Source organism: Dermacentor albipictus, chromosome 1, assembly GCF_038994185.2.
Source record: "Dermacentor albipictus isolate Rhodes 1998 colony chromosome 1, USDA_Dalb.pri_finalv2, whole genome shotgun sequence".
NCBI classification, from domain to species: Eukaryota; Metazoa; Arthropoda; class Arachnida; order Ixodida; family Ixodidae; genus Dermacentor; species Dermacentor albipictus.
Window position 1 is genome coordinate 348,001,684 of NC_091821.1, and position 16,220 is coordinate 348,017,903.

General features: G+C 45.0%; 2 protein-coding genes across 4 annotated transcripts in view; one reads left to right on the plus strand and one right to left on the minus strand.

The window, feature by feature from the left end:
* LOC135896232 (lachesin-like) overlaps positions 1-16,220 on the minus strand; it is a 348,730-nt gene that overhangs the window by 328,547 nt on the left and 3,963 nt on the right. Inside the window, exon 1 of one of the 2 annotated variants that reach the window (XM_070531783.1) lies at positions 2,944-3,051. The exons of the other annotated variant lie outside the window; for it this stretch is intronic. The gene's annotated coding sequence lies outside the window, so the exon portion shown is untranslated. Of the gene's footprint in view, positions 1-2,943; positions 3,052-16,220 lie in introns of those variants that run through there. 2 annotated transcript variants of the gene reach the window in all.
* Positions 1-16,220, plus strand: part of LOC135920981 (zinc transporter ZIP1-like) — a 33,546-nt gene that overhangs the window by 6,919 nt on the left and 10,407 nt on the right. The window lies entirely within an intron of this gene.

The window sequence follows — 16,220 nt, forward strand, 5'->3', positions numbered from 1 at the left end:
GTCTGAGGTATATGCCATACTGCTGAGGGAAGGAGTAACTCCCACGGCTTGAGCTCCACGCCGTGTACCCAGCGCATTAGAGCACAAAGTCAAGGCATAACTGCAACGAATGGAACAGAATGTAATCATTCCGAAAGTCACAGAGCCTTTCGGCTGGGCCCATCCGGTTGTAGTCATCAACAAAGAAAAAGGACAGCGTCCGAATGCCTCCTGAGCTTGACTAACAAGCCACTGAAAGGGTCTTCGAACGGCAACTCACCGTCAAGCCCTACTTCGACGACGTTTCAGTGGCATCACAAAACGTTGAAGGACAGGCGGCAGACCTCAGAAATGTGCACAGAGTAGCACGCGCAACCTTGACTTCATGGAGCGCAAGCTCTAGCTAAGTTTGCCAATAACCACGTACCTGGGTCATCAACTCACACCTCGAGATCGAGAATGGTCAGTCGCAAAGCACCATAAGAAGCGCCAATCCCAAGAAGAAAAAGGCAGCAGATGAAGGCAAGGACCTCACATTAGTGCTACTTGACCATCGCTAAGCGCAAACATAGGACGACATTCCCCAGCTCTGTCCCTAATAGACTGAAATCTGCACACATTCCACTCTTCCCTACCGACAGCACTTAAACGGAGCTTACAAACAGCACTTCATCACATGCTCCTCCAGCAAATACAAAAGGCACAGCACAAATATGGTGAATCATACACAAGAAACTCTCCAACCACTAATTCTTGGCCAGCCTGCGTGATTTCGCCACAATCAAAACTCGTACAAAGCCACAGTGGTCAACGTTATAACCGCGTAGATGCGCCGTAAAGACAGACACCGGAGGCACCTTTCTCAGAAACCGCATACATCTACGACCAAGGCCTGCGGAACAGACGGCTACCGAATCTTCACCAGAGGACTACGACAATGCCGAGCCAAGTACATCAGCGTACAGCCCAGGGTATCCACCAGTTCCAGCTCAGCAGGTTCAACCTCGTTCAGGTCCACCTCAAACTACTTGTTTCGGAAGAAGGATCAAGCCTCCTGCGCGATACCCCAGCTTGAGAAGCGACTTCACATAACTAGAGTAGACGTCGCTTTATATTTTTCGTAACTTGCAATAACTATGGAATTGACTTTTGTAAGCAGCATATTTCTTAACTAGAATGTCGATTTTCATTAAGAGAAGGTCATGCTATATATAAGCATCGCTTCCTCTTCTCCTGCCATCTATGCGACGTCTTTGAAATTAACCGGCAGCTCGACCTACCTATCGAACGCGTCCTGTAGTGTACAGACTCTGTACAGCCTTTTAATAAAACTCAGTTCCACTTCTGCTCTCGACTCAGCAATAACACAAGATAACACTTTCTTTTATGGCAAACAAGTGTCAATGACCCTTTTCTATTTCGCATTACCATTTTTGACGGCGGGGAAAAAAACCTGGACATAAAAGGAAATAGCTGTACTTACAGGAAGCGAATAGAATCGAGTAAAAGGAAGCGCTTTATTACACGATCTCAACATATAGTTCCTAGGTTTCCAAAAATGTTTTTATGTTGAGCTTGAGTTAAGGTTATCTTTTGTTTGTTTTTTATCGAGGTGGCGGCGGCTGGTCAAGGTTGGTGTTGCCATTATAATTTCTTCGAGATACAGAAAGCTTTAACCTTGTAAATTATCTTTTGTTGGCATGTACTTCATTGGAATCCATTCTCCTTTTGTTACTTTGTCCGTATTACCACTGAGTGGCCGAGAACGTCAGTTGTAAGAGAAGCATCGAGATGACGTGTAATTCCTCATCTGTTTATATGCTCGTCGATATCCACATCACGGCCGTTTGTGTGTGTCTGTGACTTTGTTTACGAACTCATTGTGGTGCAACTTGCATTTGACTTTTATACTGTTATTTTCATGGGCATATAGGACTCTGCTGTGGCTTTCTGACCGTATGAAGTGATTTCTTTTCATTTTCCTACATATTTTTGATATTGTTGTTTCCGCTATGAGAAAAGATGTAGCCGTCACCATTGTAAGGTGACTACGTCTCTTTCTTTATTTTGATTTCAATAAAAAAAAATTTTAAAATAATGTCAGTGGTACTTAAGGCTCCCGTGTCACAAGGCAGCTCATCCATTCTGAAACCGCGAAGGAGCGTTAGGCTGCCCTTCTGTGCCTAGTACATTCATTGACTCCGGAGTAAAGTTCGCCATCTATCGTTCAGTAACAGCCCTCAATAAAAGCACGTAGTACATGTGATGAAATGGTACCAGAGTTGGTAACTTAGCGAGACAGTCACCAAGTGTTACCAATTCCTTCAGTGACTTTCCAAGTGTCATCAGCAGCCAGCAAATTTCCCTGGTAATGTTTCTCAAAGGATGTTAGCCAAGTTAACTGACTCGCCCCTACTTTATTCCAACGGAGAATTTGTCGTTCCTTCCAAAGACATAACGAAGAGCTTATTAGTGAGCCATCCCAATGCACCAAAGCTGCTTTTCTAGACAAAGCGCAATCTTGAGATCTGATACCACTTTAGAAAATAAAAGGTTGTTCTCACTTTTCACATTCGGACCGCTGACTCTTCACCGCAGGAGCTAAAGCTATAGTTTTAAAAAACGAAGAGAAGACGTCCGGGAACTATTAAAGCTTAAAACGAGACTACTCCAAGCACGTAATAATCTACATCTTTATTGTTATCATCATCAGTTAAAGCGACATTTCGCTAAAAATGAAGTGCTTTTGGCAACGATATGGCGACTTTGTTCGAAAAGAAGTTACGAACACTATGTCACACTCCTAATAAATTGCCTTGGGTGTTATCGGAAACGGTTTGATAAGCTGCAAAGGTGGGCCTGGCCCTCAAGTGACCTTTCGCGCCGCTGAGACAACCTTCGCGAGTTCAAAAGTGTGCACGCTTCAGAGGTGATAGCTGACTTCACCATCACCAGACCACATACCTTGCTATAGTCCTTGAATGGCATTGGAAAGCAACAGTCGTCAGTGGTCATATTGCTGTTCTGCCGATTCTTCGTCACGAGCTGCTTCGTCTGGTCTTTCTGCATCCCTTACCGGCTTAATTGGAGTTTACCTTTTGCTTTGTAATCTGGATAAAAACAGACAGTGTGCATAAAGAGCTGCGTAAAGCTGGGCTGTCTTACTAACTTTGCTGTGTCATGTTTCTCTGAGCGAGAAGTAGGTGGCATCACTCATGACACCAACCTCTCCTACACACACATATATATAGCATAAAAGCTGCACCAACGATTACGACACTCCCTAACACGAAATTTGAGCGCCACTGTATACGTGTCTTCATTTCGCGATATATTGGCTGGTGCGGATAATCTGTCTCGTGCGGCACGTTGCAAATGGAGCGAAGTGCGGCACGACTGCTTCGCTAATCGGAAGATGGCGAGAAACGGCTCATGGGTGCCGCGTGGGCGTGGTTCACAGCAGCCGCCGCAGACAGACTTCCGCTCATGCAGAGCTTTGTTTCTATACAGACGGCGCGCGCTGCTCTGCCGCCATCGTGCATACCCATCGTCGCCGCAAAGCCCCCCCCCTCTCCCATCTTGCGCGGCACTACGCTTTCCTTCTCACGCTTTCACCATAACCTCCTCCTCCGCTGCCCTCCTCACGCTCTCTTCGCTATCGTTGTCTTTCATCTCCTGCTGCACTCAGCGTTCCGTTTCATCTTTCGCTGTGCTTGTGCTGTGCTTTTTTTTTTCGTCACTACTCTAAACATCTCTTAATTATTTGGGCTGTTGATCGCTTGTTGCTGCCGTCCATTTTAAATCCAAGTACTTCTGGGAGGTTTACGTAATCTGCGAGTCTCGCTGAGTGAATACCTTCGCATTCCATTAGGGCGTGCTGAGTGGTCTCCGGACTTTCGATGCAGCAGATGTATGCCCGATGTTGTTGCGAATATTTGCTGCAGTACGTTTTTATCTTTAGGCAACTAGCTCGAGCCTCAAATAGGAAAGCACTGCCCATTGTGTAATGGTACCAATGTTCCCTTCTAATTTCTTTCTGCCCATTCTTGTCAATTTTAATGGTCTTTTTTGTTTCCATTCTTCGCATCCAATTCACTGTCTCCGTTTCTCTCACATTCTTTCTGATAACTCCTGGGTATCTTTTCATATTTATACTTTTAATTACCCTGTACTTGGCTGCCAACTTTCTTGACCTCTTCCGCGATTCTGTGTCCACGCTTTTCAGGAGATACCTCTGCTCTTTAGCGCCCATTTACTTTCATCCACGTTCCTTAATCTTTGTTCAAAACTAATTTCGGCCTGCGATTCTCTTACTTCAAAAGAGGTCCAATTCATGCCACCCTGCATTGCCTCATATGTGGTTTTGCCGCAGGACCAAGTACGTTGTAGCGCCGTCTGCCAGGAAAGAACGATGTCACATTTCGTTGCGCCACGCGCATGACTTTGCTTTTTGAGCTCGACCGTAGGTTAAGAAGTTCGTTCCAACCTACCATAAGTAAGGTTAGAAAACATCATTCTTTGTGCCAGCGCAGAAGTCCAACTCGCCAAAACGTCACAAAGTGCGGGATATTGGAGCGAACGCCAGCCGATGTCAAGTAACGTAAACGTTCGTTACACTGCAGCAAAAAAAAAGTATTATACCACTGCGCTTGGTTTATCAATGTTTGCGCCACAGTAATGAGAAAGAGAGAGAGAGAGAGAAGCGGGGAGGCGAAAGGCAGGGAGGTTAACCAGAGGGGGAGATCCGGTTTGCTACCCTACGCTGGGGAGAGAGGGGAGGGGGAGGTAAAGTGATAACAAAGTAGAGGTAAAGAAAGAAAGGAGCATAGACATACAGTCACAGTCGGTCACTGTCGCCGCGTACTGTCACCGCACAGCACAGCAGCACTTGCAGCACTATAAACATCTGTTCAGGCTACAGCCGCTTGTAAAATTCTGTTGCCTTTAAAAACTGCAACAGTGCCCTCGTCGCCCTCTACGGCGATGGCTTGCGATGGCAGCATATTAAAATAAGTTCCTTTGTTAGAGGCCGTCGCTCAAAGCGCGCCAGAGTAATGAATCTACTCTACAAATTATAGGAAGGGCAGTCTGAGGTAATCATAAGTACAAGCATGCGTATAACATAGCAGCTGCAGGAGGGAAGGAATTTTGTAGCATCAAGTATGCAAATATAACTTCATTTGCAAAGTTTCTGAACTCCTGCTCTCATCGTAAGGTTATACGATTTACGATTTTGAGGAGCTGCATAATTTTCTTATCGACGCCTGCAACGCACGATAAACAAAAATGTCGAAGTAGTTTCAGACAATAGACAGAGAGAGAGAGAAGGGAGGAAGGAAAGGCAGGGAGGTTAACCAGACTGAGTCCAGTTTGCTTCCCTACACGTGGGGAGGGAGATGGGGGAGTGAAAGAGAGAGAGAGAGGAAACATGAGTCTGCTTTCTCTCATTTCGCTCCCAGTTCGTCTCTTACAGTTCGACTGACTCCGCTACTGTTGATGTGACATCAGGTGTGCCCCAAGGCTCCGTCCTTGGGCCACTTCTTTTTTTATTATACATAAACGATTTGCCACTTCACTGCTCTTCTAACATCCGTCTCTATGCTGATGACTGCGTTTTATATGAAGTGATTAAATCTTCTAATGATCATTATCGCCTTCAAGAGTCGTTTTCTAGGTTTTGCGATTGGTTAACTGGATTTTAAGCTTTCTCTCATTTCGCTCCCAGTTCGTCTCTTACAGTTCGACTGACTCCGCTACTGTTGATGTGACATCAGGTGTGCCCCAAGGCTCCGTCCTTGGGCCACTTCTTTTTTTATTATACATAAACGATTTGCCACTTCACTGCTCTTCTAACATCCGTCTCTATGCTGATGACTGCGTTTTATATGAAGTGATTAAATCTTCTAATGATCATTATCGCCTTCAAGAGTCGTTTTCTAGGTTTTGCGATTGGTGTAACACTTGGCAAATGAACATTAATTTCAATAAAACCGTTCTGATGTCTTTCTGCAACAAATCTTCCCCCTCCCTTTTCAGTTACTCGTCCAATGGCCGTACAGTAGATAAGGTTTCTGAGTATAAGTATCTTGGTGTCATTTTTACGCATAACATGTCATGGTCCAAACACATTGACTACATATGCAGTAAAGCACTAAAAAAATTAGGTTACTTAAGACGAACGCTAACCCGATCTCCTAAAGACACAAAGGTACTAATGTATAAATCTCTAATCCGCCCTGTTCTTGATTATGCATCTGTAGTTTGGAGCCCGCATAAGCAGTTAGAAATTAATAAACTAGAGGCTATACAGAAAAAAGCTGTGCGATTTATATGTCATCGTTACGATCGAGACTTTTCGCCCTCTTTAGCACTTTCTTCCTTGAACCTAAACACGCTCTCTTCGCGTCGCCGTGTCGACTCATTAAAATTTTTGCACTCCATTGTCAATTCTTCAGTTAGGCTCTCAAATGATAATTACATTAACTTCACGCCGGGATCATCAACAAGAAGACATCATGACCTAAACTTAATACCCTACTACGCACGTACTAACATGTTCAAATTCAGCTTCTTTCCCCGCTCAATCGAAGACTGGAATTCATTACCTGGATCCATTCGCTCATGTTCATCCCAAATTTTTGCAACCGCCATCCCAGATGCATAATTATGAGTATGGGTATGGGCATAATCAGGCATGGGTATGCCTGGCAGCATTTGTATAACATTTGTATAACTTGTGTATTCTTTCACCAGTGCTCTTTTGTAAAAGTGTTCACTTGTATTTTTTTGTATTTTCCTTTTCATCTGTGCTCTTTAATAGTGTTCACTTGTGTTTACCGCTGTATATTCCCATGCATTTTCTGTACATTTGCTTAACCCACTCCTGCTATAGCGCAAATTGCGCTGCAGTATGTATAAATAAATAAATAAATAAATAAATAAATAAATAAATAAATAAATAAATAAATAAATAAATAAATAAATATATCGCACTTTCACATGCACTAAGTTAGGTGCAGTATGTATACAGTCGGGTACTCAAGTCTGTTGCCTTCAGGTAGTGAAGAAGCGCTCGAATGGCTTTCTGGGCAATTGAACCATGAGGTCAGGGTCCCAAGATCTTTGCTTCTGTAATGGCCGATCGTCCAGTCTATACAAGGCACGCTGTAGAGTCTGACGCTGGTTATCAAAGCGAGAACAGTGGCACAGACGATGACTGATGCTCTCTTCACACTTGCACTTAGCGCACATCAGTGAGTTCACCATTCCACTACGATAGTTGTAGGAGTTGGTGAATGCTACTCCAACCCACAGCCGACACAGAAGTGTTGCGTTACGTCGTGAAATGTTTGCTGGTAGTTTCAGTTTCGGTGATGGGTCGAGGCTGTACAAACGACAGTTAGAGTTCTGTGATGTATGCCAGCAACTGAACGTGATGGCACGAGCGAGACTGCGGCGAAGTTCTCTTGCAGCGTCTACTTTCGATAAAGGTTTAAGGAGTGTCCGTGCTCCAGCCTGGGCACGTCGGGCAGCGTCATCGGCGAGGTGATTACCAACGATGCCGCAATGTCCCGGCAGCTACTGAAACATTATATCATGTCCTCGTTCAGAAGCGAAATAGCAAATTTCGTTGATTTGGGACACCAGCTGTTCGTCATTACCACGTTGTAAACCTCGCAAGCTTTGGAGGGCTGCTTTCGAATCACAAAATATTGCCCATTTGCTAGGCTGTTCCTTTTCAATGTATTGGACAGCAACGCCAATAGCGGCTAGTTCAGAACCGATAGATGTTGTTACGTGTGAAGTCTTAAACTTGGTGACGACCGATTGAAATGGTATAACAATGGCGCCCTTCGAACTTTCCGAAACCGAACTGTCCGTGTAAACATGGATTCGGTTAGCGTACGAACAATTCAAAAGTTGCAATGTGATCTGCTTGAGAGCCGCGTTGGTCCGGCTAATTCCTGGAACAGCGTACACAGGAGGCTTTTTCAAGCACCACAGAGAGAATGGCGTTCTTGTTGCGGGCGAGTATCTCGATAATAAAGAGCGCTGATTAGCCGCAACTGATCTGGAAAACGCTACCTTGGGTCTTTTCTCAGGCAAGCGAGCGAGATTGTGGTCAGAGACTCTGGATATATAGCGAACATGCACCCGGAGTGCGTCGATAGCTATATAGGTTATTATAGGGTGGTCTCTTGCGGCGGCAATTGTTGCTACGGTTGAAGCACTTCGAGGTAGCCCCAGATATGTTCAAAGGGCTTGGCCTTGAATGCTCTGTAGGGGATGGATGCTAGTTTTGTTGCCATTGGACAGAACTGGTGTGCTGTATCACAAGTGTCCTAGGAAGAGCGTCCTGTAAATTTGAAGCATAAATGCCACGGATGTGCCCCACGTTTTACCCGCAAGAAACCTTAGTATATGCGCGATAGAGGTAAGCCTCTTCCTTAAGTATGAAATGTGGAGGCTCAATGAAAGGTCTTTGTCGATAATCACGCATAGGAATCGGTGAGATTTTGTGTGTGAAATTGTTTGGTGGTCAATAGAAATGCGGTATCAGGCTTGTGGGTAAAAGCGACTAAGGCGCACTTCTCAGTCGAAATGCTGAGGCATTGAGCACGCAGGCACGACGATGCAAAGGTCACTGTTCTTTGGAGCCGTGCACGCGCCTAGGTACGCGTATATGTGGAAAGGTTGACTGTATGTGGTAGACAGGGGCGTAGCCAGGGGGGGGGCTTATGGGGCTTCAGCCCCCCCCGAAATTTTTTCGTGCTGTCCATGCACCGCCGACCAAAGCGACCCCCGGCGCCAGAAATCACTCTGGATTTTGTCTAGAATGTCTTTTTGACGCTCGAAAAGACATTTAACCGCGAAGATTACAAACTCGGGCTGGATTTCGTGGCAACGCCCATACACCGGGAGTCACATAACGCCAAGCAGTCCCATCCGAGCACAAAGTTTCAAGGGCGCTTTGATGGTGAGCGGGCTCGCCGCGGCATCTCACTGAGGCCACGGAATCTATGGAGCGCATGGATATCAATTGCCAAACTTTATGGGTATAAATCTCATAAGCTCTTGATGTGAAAGGTGCATTGACATTTCCAAAGTTGTGCTTTAGATTTTCAATTGCGGAACTTTGTGGGTTTAATGTTGTTATAAACATTTGACGCCAAAGGTCTATTGACTTTTCTAAAGTCTTACATCTGAACATACAACGAGACAAGCCAAATCAACACACTAGCAGACGAGTTGACAAAGCAGGCAGCGAGGTCCAATGAGACGAAGCGTTGGGGTGGTTCATTTGTGCCGTCATGTCACATAAAAAAATATCAACATTTTTTTTAACATACACCAGAACATCCATGTCAAGACACTAAGGCCAGCCAAAGTAACTACGTTCTTATTTATTTTTTCTACTTTGACTTTTATTCGCGAGGGCACATTGAGCCTCTTCAATATTTTTTTTTTGTTCTCGCTGCCCTACCCGCGGGCTACCAGAGCCAGCCAGAGCGCATACGTTTTTCTCGTATGGCCCCGACCACCGTGCGGTGCACTTCGGTGCGCGTTCGGTTTGCTCTGGCCGAGTGTATTTTTACCGTACAGGGTTTTGGACGCTTTCTGGCTAGCAGACGAGAAAAAAAAAAACAATGGTCGTTCGCCGCCATCACTGTGGGGACTCGAAGGATTGCACCGCATTCCTTGAGCGGAACTTTCCGGAAAGTCTTGTTTCGCCGCTGTAGGAGACTGAGCAGTATGCGTATGGTTCTCAGTGGACCAAGCGTCTCATGTTTTCTTCGGTATTCCTTCCGTAGCCCCATTAGGTGCCCGAAGTAGGCATTAGATTCTGGCCAACATACTTTCCTATGCGATTTTTTTTTTCATTTCGGTGCCTCCGCCTCACAGAAAAAAAAAACAATACATTGTTGCGGCGCAGCGAAATGTCGCATGGTGAAAGTTCGATTTTGATACTTCTTTTGAGGAAAGTAATGGGCGACGGGACGCTTCAGTTGCCGGATACGTTTATTATATTATTGCGAAAGCAATTATATGGACACTCCAGGCGCACTCCTGCCATCGCCCTCATGTTTTGTATAAAGTCCAATGGTGATAACATCGTGACCACGTGCTGCATGCTGTATGTGCGAGTGAAAGCGTAGGAGGGGAGGTGGAATGGGTGAGCCGACGATGGTGGCTCAGTCTTGTGTGCGCAAAGGAGAAAAGCGGGGAGCAAGCGCGCCGCCTTCCGTCGCGCGCAGTACATCGGGGGGAGTGGATGGAATGGGGCGGAATCTAGGATTCTGTGAATCTATGATTGCGCAACATGTTTATTTGCCTTGTTTGACGCATTATATACAGTTACTTCTTCTTACATACATAGACTCATTGGAGACTTATACGTATACTTAAATATCTTATTGCGAGGTTTTGTGTATACATGCAGTGAACTTTGTCTCCAGTGACACTTTTTTGTTCTTTATCAAGCCGTATTTTCGCATTTGCATATCTCATTGTATTTTTGCATTTCTAATGTACGAGGGTGAGTCAAATGTAAGTGAGCCTACCCTAACCGCGCAATAATGGTTCGGTTCATTATCTGCGAGGCATGCGCGCAGGAGAACGGCATGTCTCATTTACAAAAGTGACACGCAGGTGTGAAAAATGTTCTTTAATGCTCTCATACACTGGGTTGAATATGGTTGCGTCACATAATGGACACTTCAAAAGTTGAACAGCTCGGTGTCCCGAAGTTTTTGACAGCTGAAGGTGTTTCCAAAACAGAAATTAATCACCATATGACTGCCGTGTACGTTGAACACTGCATTTCATTGACCACTGTGAAGCGTTGGAGCAAACGGTTCAAAGGGCGTTGCAAAGACATACCAAGACCGGGCCAAAACCATCGTGCAATCACCTCCCACACAATTTCAAAGGTTCATGAGCTGCTGAAACAAGAACGGAGGATAAGCATCGATGAACTGGCAGACCGTCTGAACATCAGTCACGGTTCGGTTCACGCCATAATTCATGAGCTTCTCGGTTATCGGCTCTTTGGTGCGCAATGGATCCCCAAGATATTTATCTATGGATCGCGAGAAGACGGAGAAGTTTCGCGCTGCCTTGACTCATCTGATCGGGTATCACAATGAGCATGACAACTTCTTGCTTGCAACTGTGATCGGGGACGAACCTTGGTGCCACTACTACGAGCCTGAAACATGACGGCGAAGCTTACAGTGGAAACATTCGAATTTACCACGCCCAAAGGACGTAAAGGCCATCATTTCCGCTGGAAAGGTGTTGTTGACTTTTTATTTCGATCGACAGGGTCCATTACTGATAGAATTTGCTAAATCTTGAGAGACTATCAATTGTTTCCGATACTGTGAAACGCCAGAACGGCAGCGTGTCGCAATCAAGAACGAACAACGTGGAAAATTGACGAATGGGGTCATCTTGTTCCACGACAATGCCTGTCCCCACGTCGCTTATGCGGTTAATACAAAACTGGCAAAGTTCAAGTGGGAAACGCTGCAACATCCGCCATACAGCTTAGACCTGTCACCTTGCGACTTCTACATTTTGGGGCAACCGAAAAAACAGCTCAAGGGAACCAGATACAGACTTTTTGAAGCAGCAACCCAAGGAGTTTTATAAGACGGGAATCACGCAACTCGTTAGTCAATAGGACAAATGTCTAAATTCTCATGAAGACTACTTTTAAATAAGGTACCCCGTTGTTGGCTTATTCATTTGACTTGCCCTCATATATCTTGCAGAACTCCTGCTTTTTAAGCGTGCTCTCTGTCGCGACTATAACTTCGGTGCAATTACTCACGATACACGACAAGGGACAGCTACTCCTGCGTAATACATTGAACAAACTACAGCGCAATTGAGATTTTTCACTGCCCATTGCATATATACAAGAATGTAAGCACCGTTCTTGAATGACAAAGCTTCGTTAAGATATTTGTCCTCAACTTGTTCAGTTCATTGCCTTTTAATTTTTCATATCAGCGGCATGCACTGCTTTCCTGGTTTCGAACTGATATAGTTCTAAAGTTCGTGTGATATTTTCTTTACTTAATAAATGGACATAAAAACATGGAAGCATTGACGTCAGTTATGTTGGGCACAATTTTTGGCACATACGAGTATAATATTTTATGAAAAAATACATATTTTACTTGTATTTACAGTGCGTAGCTTTCAAGAATTCGTTTGCAGCATCTTTGGCAATGACAATGCAGTTATTATTCATGTATTTGATCCCTCGATAAATTGTTTAAGAGGAAGCTTTAGCTCGGGCCCAATCCGACGCGGCCTATTCATATACTTATAAAACGCAGAAACGCTTTTCTGAGATAATCCTGCTCATCGCTTTTATTGAAATTGGTTGCATTTAGAGAGACAGTTAAATCCTAGTGTCTGTTGGAAACAGAACTTCGATTTAGGGCCTGAATTTTGTTTAAAATATCTTGGAAAATTCGAAAGTTTGAAAAAATAGAAGCATGACGTTTACAAACTAATAGCAATGCATGAAGAACACATATTGTGGTTCTGCAAACGGCATTTATTATAACAGTCAAAGCGGACAAGTTTGCTGTGTCAATTTGTATCTTACGTGAATTGGTTACGTTGTGTACAAGGGTTCTGCAAAAGCCGTATTTCCACAATACTGAATTTTTTTTGAGATTCATGTGTAACATATCTATTTTGTCCCCTGTAGATGTACTATTAGATGCAATTCACAGAATTGTGATATCATTTTCCATTGTTGAGTCACGGAGTTTTAAACTTGATAGTTTCGTTTTCTGAAAATTTTCCATTTTGGCCAATTTTTAATAAATAATTGAGCACCTTAATGAAAACTTCGAAGTAGTCACTAGAATTAAACTTTTTCTTTTAAATGCAACAAACCTCCTCAAATTTGGTGAAGTGACTGCAGGAAAAAACGAATTCCCCTTCTACATGTACTTAAATAGGAGCACCCCAGCTAAAGCTACCTCTTAAGGAGGAGGCTGAGCTGCAACGGGCAGCTATATATATATATATATATATATATAGAGGGCCAGTGGCGTAGCCCCCCCCGAACAAAATTTCTGGCTACGCCACTGGTGGTAGAACGTCGGCAAGTCGAAGGATTGCAAGGCTGAACAATGTGGGACCAAAAGCCCCGCCTCGCGGGACACCACGGCCAGTGTAATGGTCCGCGGTTCGGCTATCCGCACTTTGCACAAAGAAGGATCTTTTGACTAGATAACTCCGAATCCACCGAAGCATCCGTCCACCATTTCTATTATTTTCTAGGGCATCAAGGATGGCTTCATGCGTTCCATTATCATAGAGGCCTTTCACATCGAGGAAAAGTGCAACCGATATGCATTTGCGGTGTGTTTCTTGTTGCACAGACGTCACGAGGTCGATGACGTTGTCAACAGAGGAGAGGCGTCTTCTAAAGTCAGCCATGGCCTTGGGGTATACGTTGTGGCGCTCAAGATACCACTCTAGGCGTGTGAGAACCATTCATTCCATGACCTTGCCAACACAAATGGACAGCGCAATGGGTCGGTGGGACGCTAGGTCAAATGGCGACTTTCCAGGTTTCAGGAGTGGTATCAAGCGGCTGCACTTCCACCGCTCAGGAACGACGCCATGATTCCGCGACTGGTTATAACATTCCAGAAGTCGACCTCGGCCATCTTCACCTAGGTGGAAGAAAGCAGCGTAGGTGATGCCGTTCGGTCCTGGCGACGGTGAGCGCCTGCATCTGGCCAGAGCAGCGTTCAATTCCTCAAGTGAGCAAGACACATTCAATCATGGGTAGATGAGCCAAGGCTGCGCACCGCCCTCGATGTGATAGACAGTGGCTTGCAGGGATCAAGTGATTCGCAGAACGTCTTACACCGTTGTTCTTCCAGCCTGTCCATACGACGTTGGATTTTCTTTCGTATACGTCAAGTGACTCTAAGATCATGAATTGACTTGGTGCGTCTCTATCGCCTGTCAGCCGTTCTACGAATCGTTCAAAGTCGTTCAAGTTCCATGTCGAAATCCATACGTTTTGTTGTGTATGTAAAGGTGTACTTCGACGCTTCCATCAAACTTGTAATGATGTTCTCAATGGTGCAGGCAAAGGTGCCTGCATCAGACAACTAACAGCTTTAGTTTAGCGTCTGCAGCTGCAGCATGTGCAACAAGCAAGGCAACTATGTGTATATGCGACCTTCGTCAGATTCCTTTTAGTTGCATGTTCTGTTTACGTCGTAATGCGCACAGCTCTCAATAGCGTGACGCTGTAGAAGGTTGACAAAGTTTGCAAATCCTCGTCCCCCCTTGCACCGCCAACCCTATAGCTCCCGCCAATTTCCGAACCCACTGGTACGCTCTCATCGGCAACGCAAGCTCTCAAAAGCTAGCGTTGAGGTAGCAAGAGGCCACAAAGCACGCATACAGGCTAAGAAACCTCAATGCAAGTAAGGTATGCGCGCGTGTACGCAGAACGCATGTTCTACGTACACGTGCGCTATAAACGTTAATTTCTACGCATGCACAGTGTTCATATACAACTGGCTTGCGTATACACAAGGCCGTTGCGTATGCTAAGCTAAAACCGCTAGAACTGACTAACGTTTTCGCCATATCTACGTACAGCCGCACAAACAAGTTCCACCAAACCTCAGTGAGCCGTGCCATTTCCCTTCACGCATAAACTGAACAGGCAAATAGGTGATCTGTCTGTAGTCGCCACTCTAACGCACGAACCCACCCAGTGTATACAGACAATCGTGCAAAGCCCCCAATAGGATAAAGCGCAATAAGCGAGAGCCGTAGAACGCACAAACGCCTCTTTTGTGCCTCTCCTATAGCCGAAGACAGTGCCTGACTTCAAATCTATCTATTATTTGGCCTCAAGGTTTGCTAGCTTATCTGTATGAGACACAGGCGCAATCTGTCACGTACAGCGCGGATGATAGTGGCGAAGTCATTCCCTGTGGCTTTATTTGAAACAGTGTACGACAATAGTTTCAAAGTAGTAGTAGTAGATAATAGTAGCTTCATATATGCGCAGCTGTAACGGCATTTCATTGTCAACTGACACCAAGATATCACGCGAGATGGCCTTCACCGATGATATTATTCGAGATTAGCCGTTGCAAACATACTAGGTCTCTATTTTTCTCTTTGGTCTTCGACACAATTACGTGCTGAGGAGAGCTTGCGATGTCGTTGTCGGGCTGCTATGGTCGGGATTTAAGTGGACAATTGGACATTCAATTTCGAATGTATATCGTAGGGCAGTAAAAGGCAAAGAGTTCAATCTGAGCGGCTATAGGCAGGCTAAACTATATCAAGGCAATGGGGATATCGTTATAATTATGACCGGGGAATGTTTCCACTATAGCAGACAAACGAACACGAATAGGAAAGCTCGCATGCGGAACATCTTTATTCTGTAGGCTTGTCTTCAAGACCTAGTGTTTTCTGAACGGCCCTGAATTACTATAAAAAGAAGTTCTGGTCCTGTAGATTGCCTTCCTCCGACACACTGAGTTGACTATCCTTTTGGTGACACGCTAGTGTTTTTCATGTGGAGCAAATGCCGGCCAAGCATGCCAGGCTAACCACCACCACCACGAATAGAATAGCTAATGCTTACACCGTAAACCTGAGGCAGTCAAAGCTGTACCTCAACACCAAAGCTATCCCAGGCTGCGTCAAAGACGTCCCTCTCGAGCATGCTACGCGTGCTCGTGAAATACCACTTTAATGAGGTGAGCAAGCGCTTTCAAAATATCCTTCCTATCTTAATTTCGCTAGCACCCAACCATTCTCCGCACCCGGAATATTATTTTGTTCCCTCACCTCAGTTGTTTTCTTTCTTTGCTTTTCTTATTTTTTTTTCTTGCGTCCTCAGAAGACGGCGTTCTTTACGTTGGTCGATTGTTCTCTCACACAGTGCAATTGTCTCCTTCACGCAACGCTCTTTTCTAGTTCATGCTCAATTATTTGTGAATTTCGTTTATTTGCCTATAGAATCACCATTGTTCACTTCTCTTTCGCTTTCGTGATTTGCGGTGTGTCACATTGTTCTGTCGATGCACTGGAAGTGCCGGACGCCAACGTGTGACCGCACGCGAGGGTTGTCACGCGTGTTCCAGAGAAAGTTTTTGTCGCGAGAGCTCTGCATGCTTTCGAGTATGCCACGAATGCAAGTGCTCCTCGTCCTGCCGCTTCCT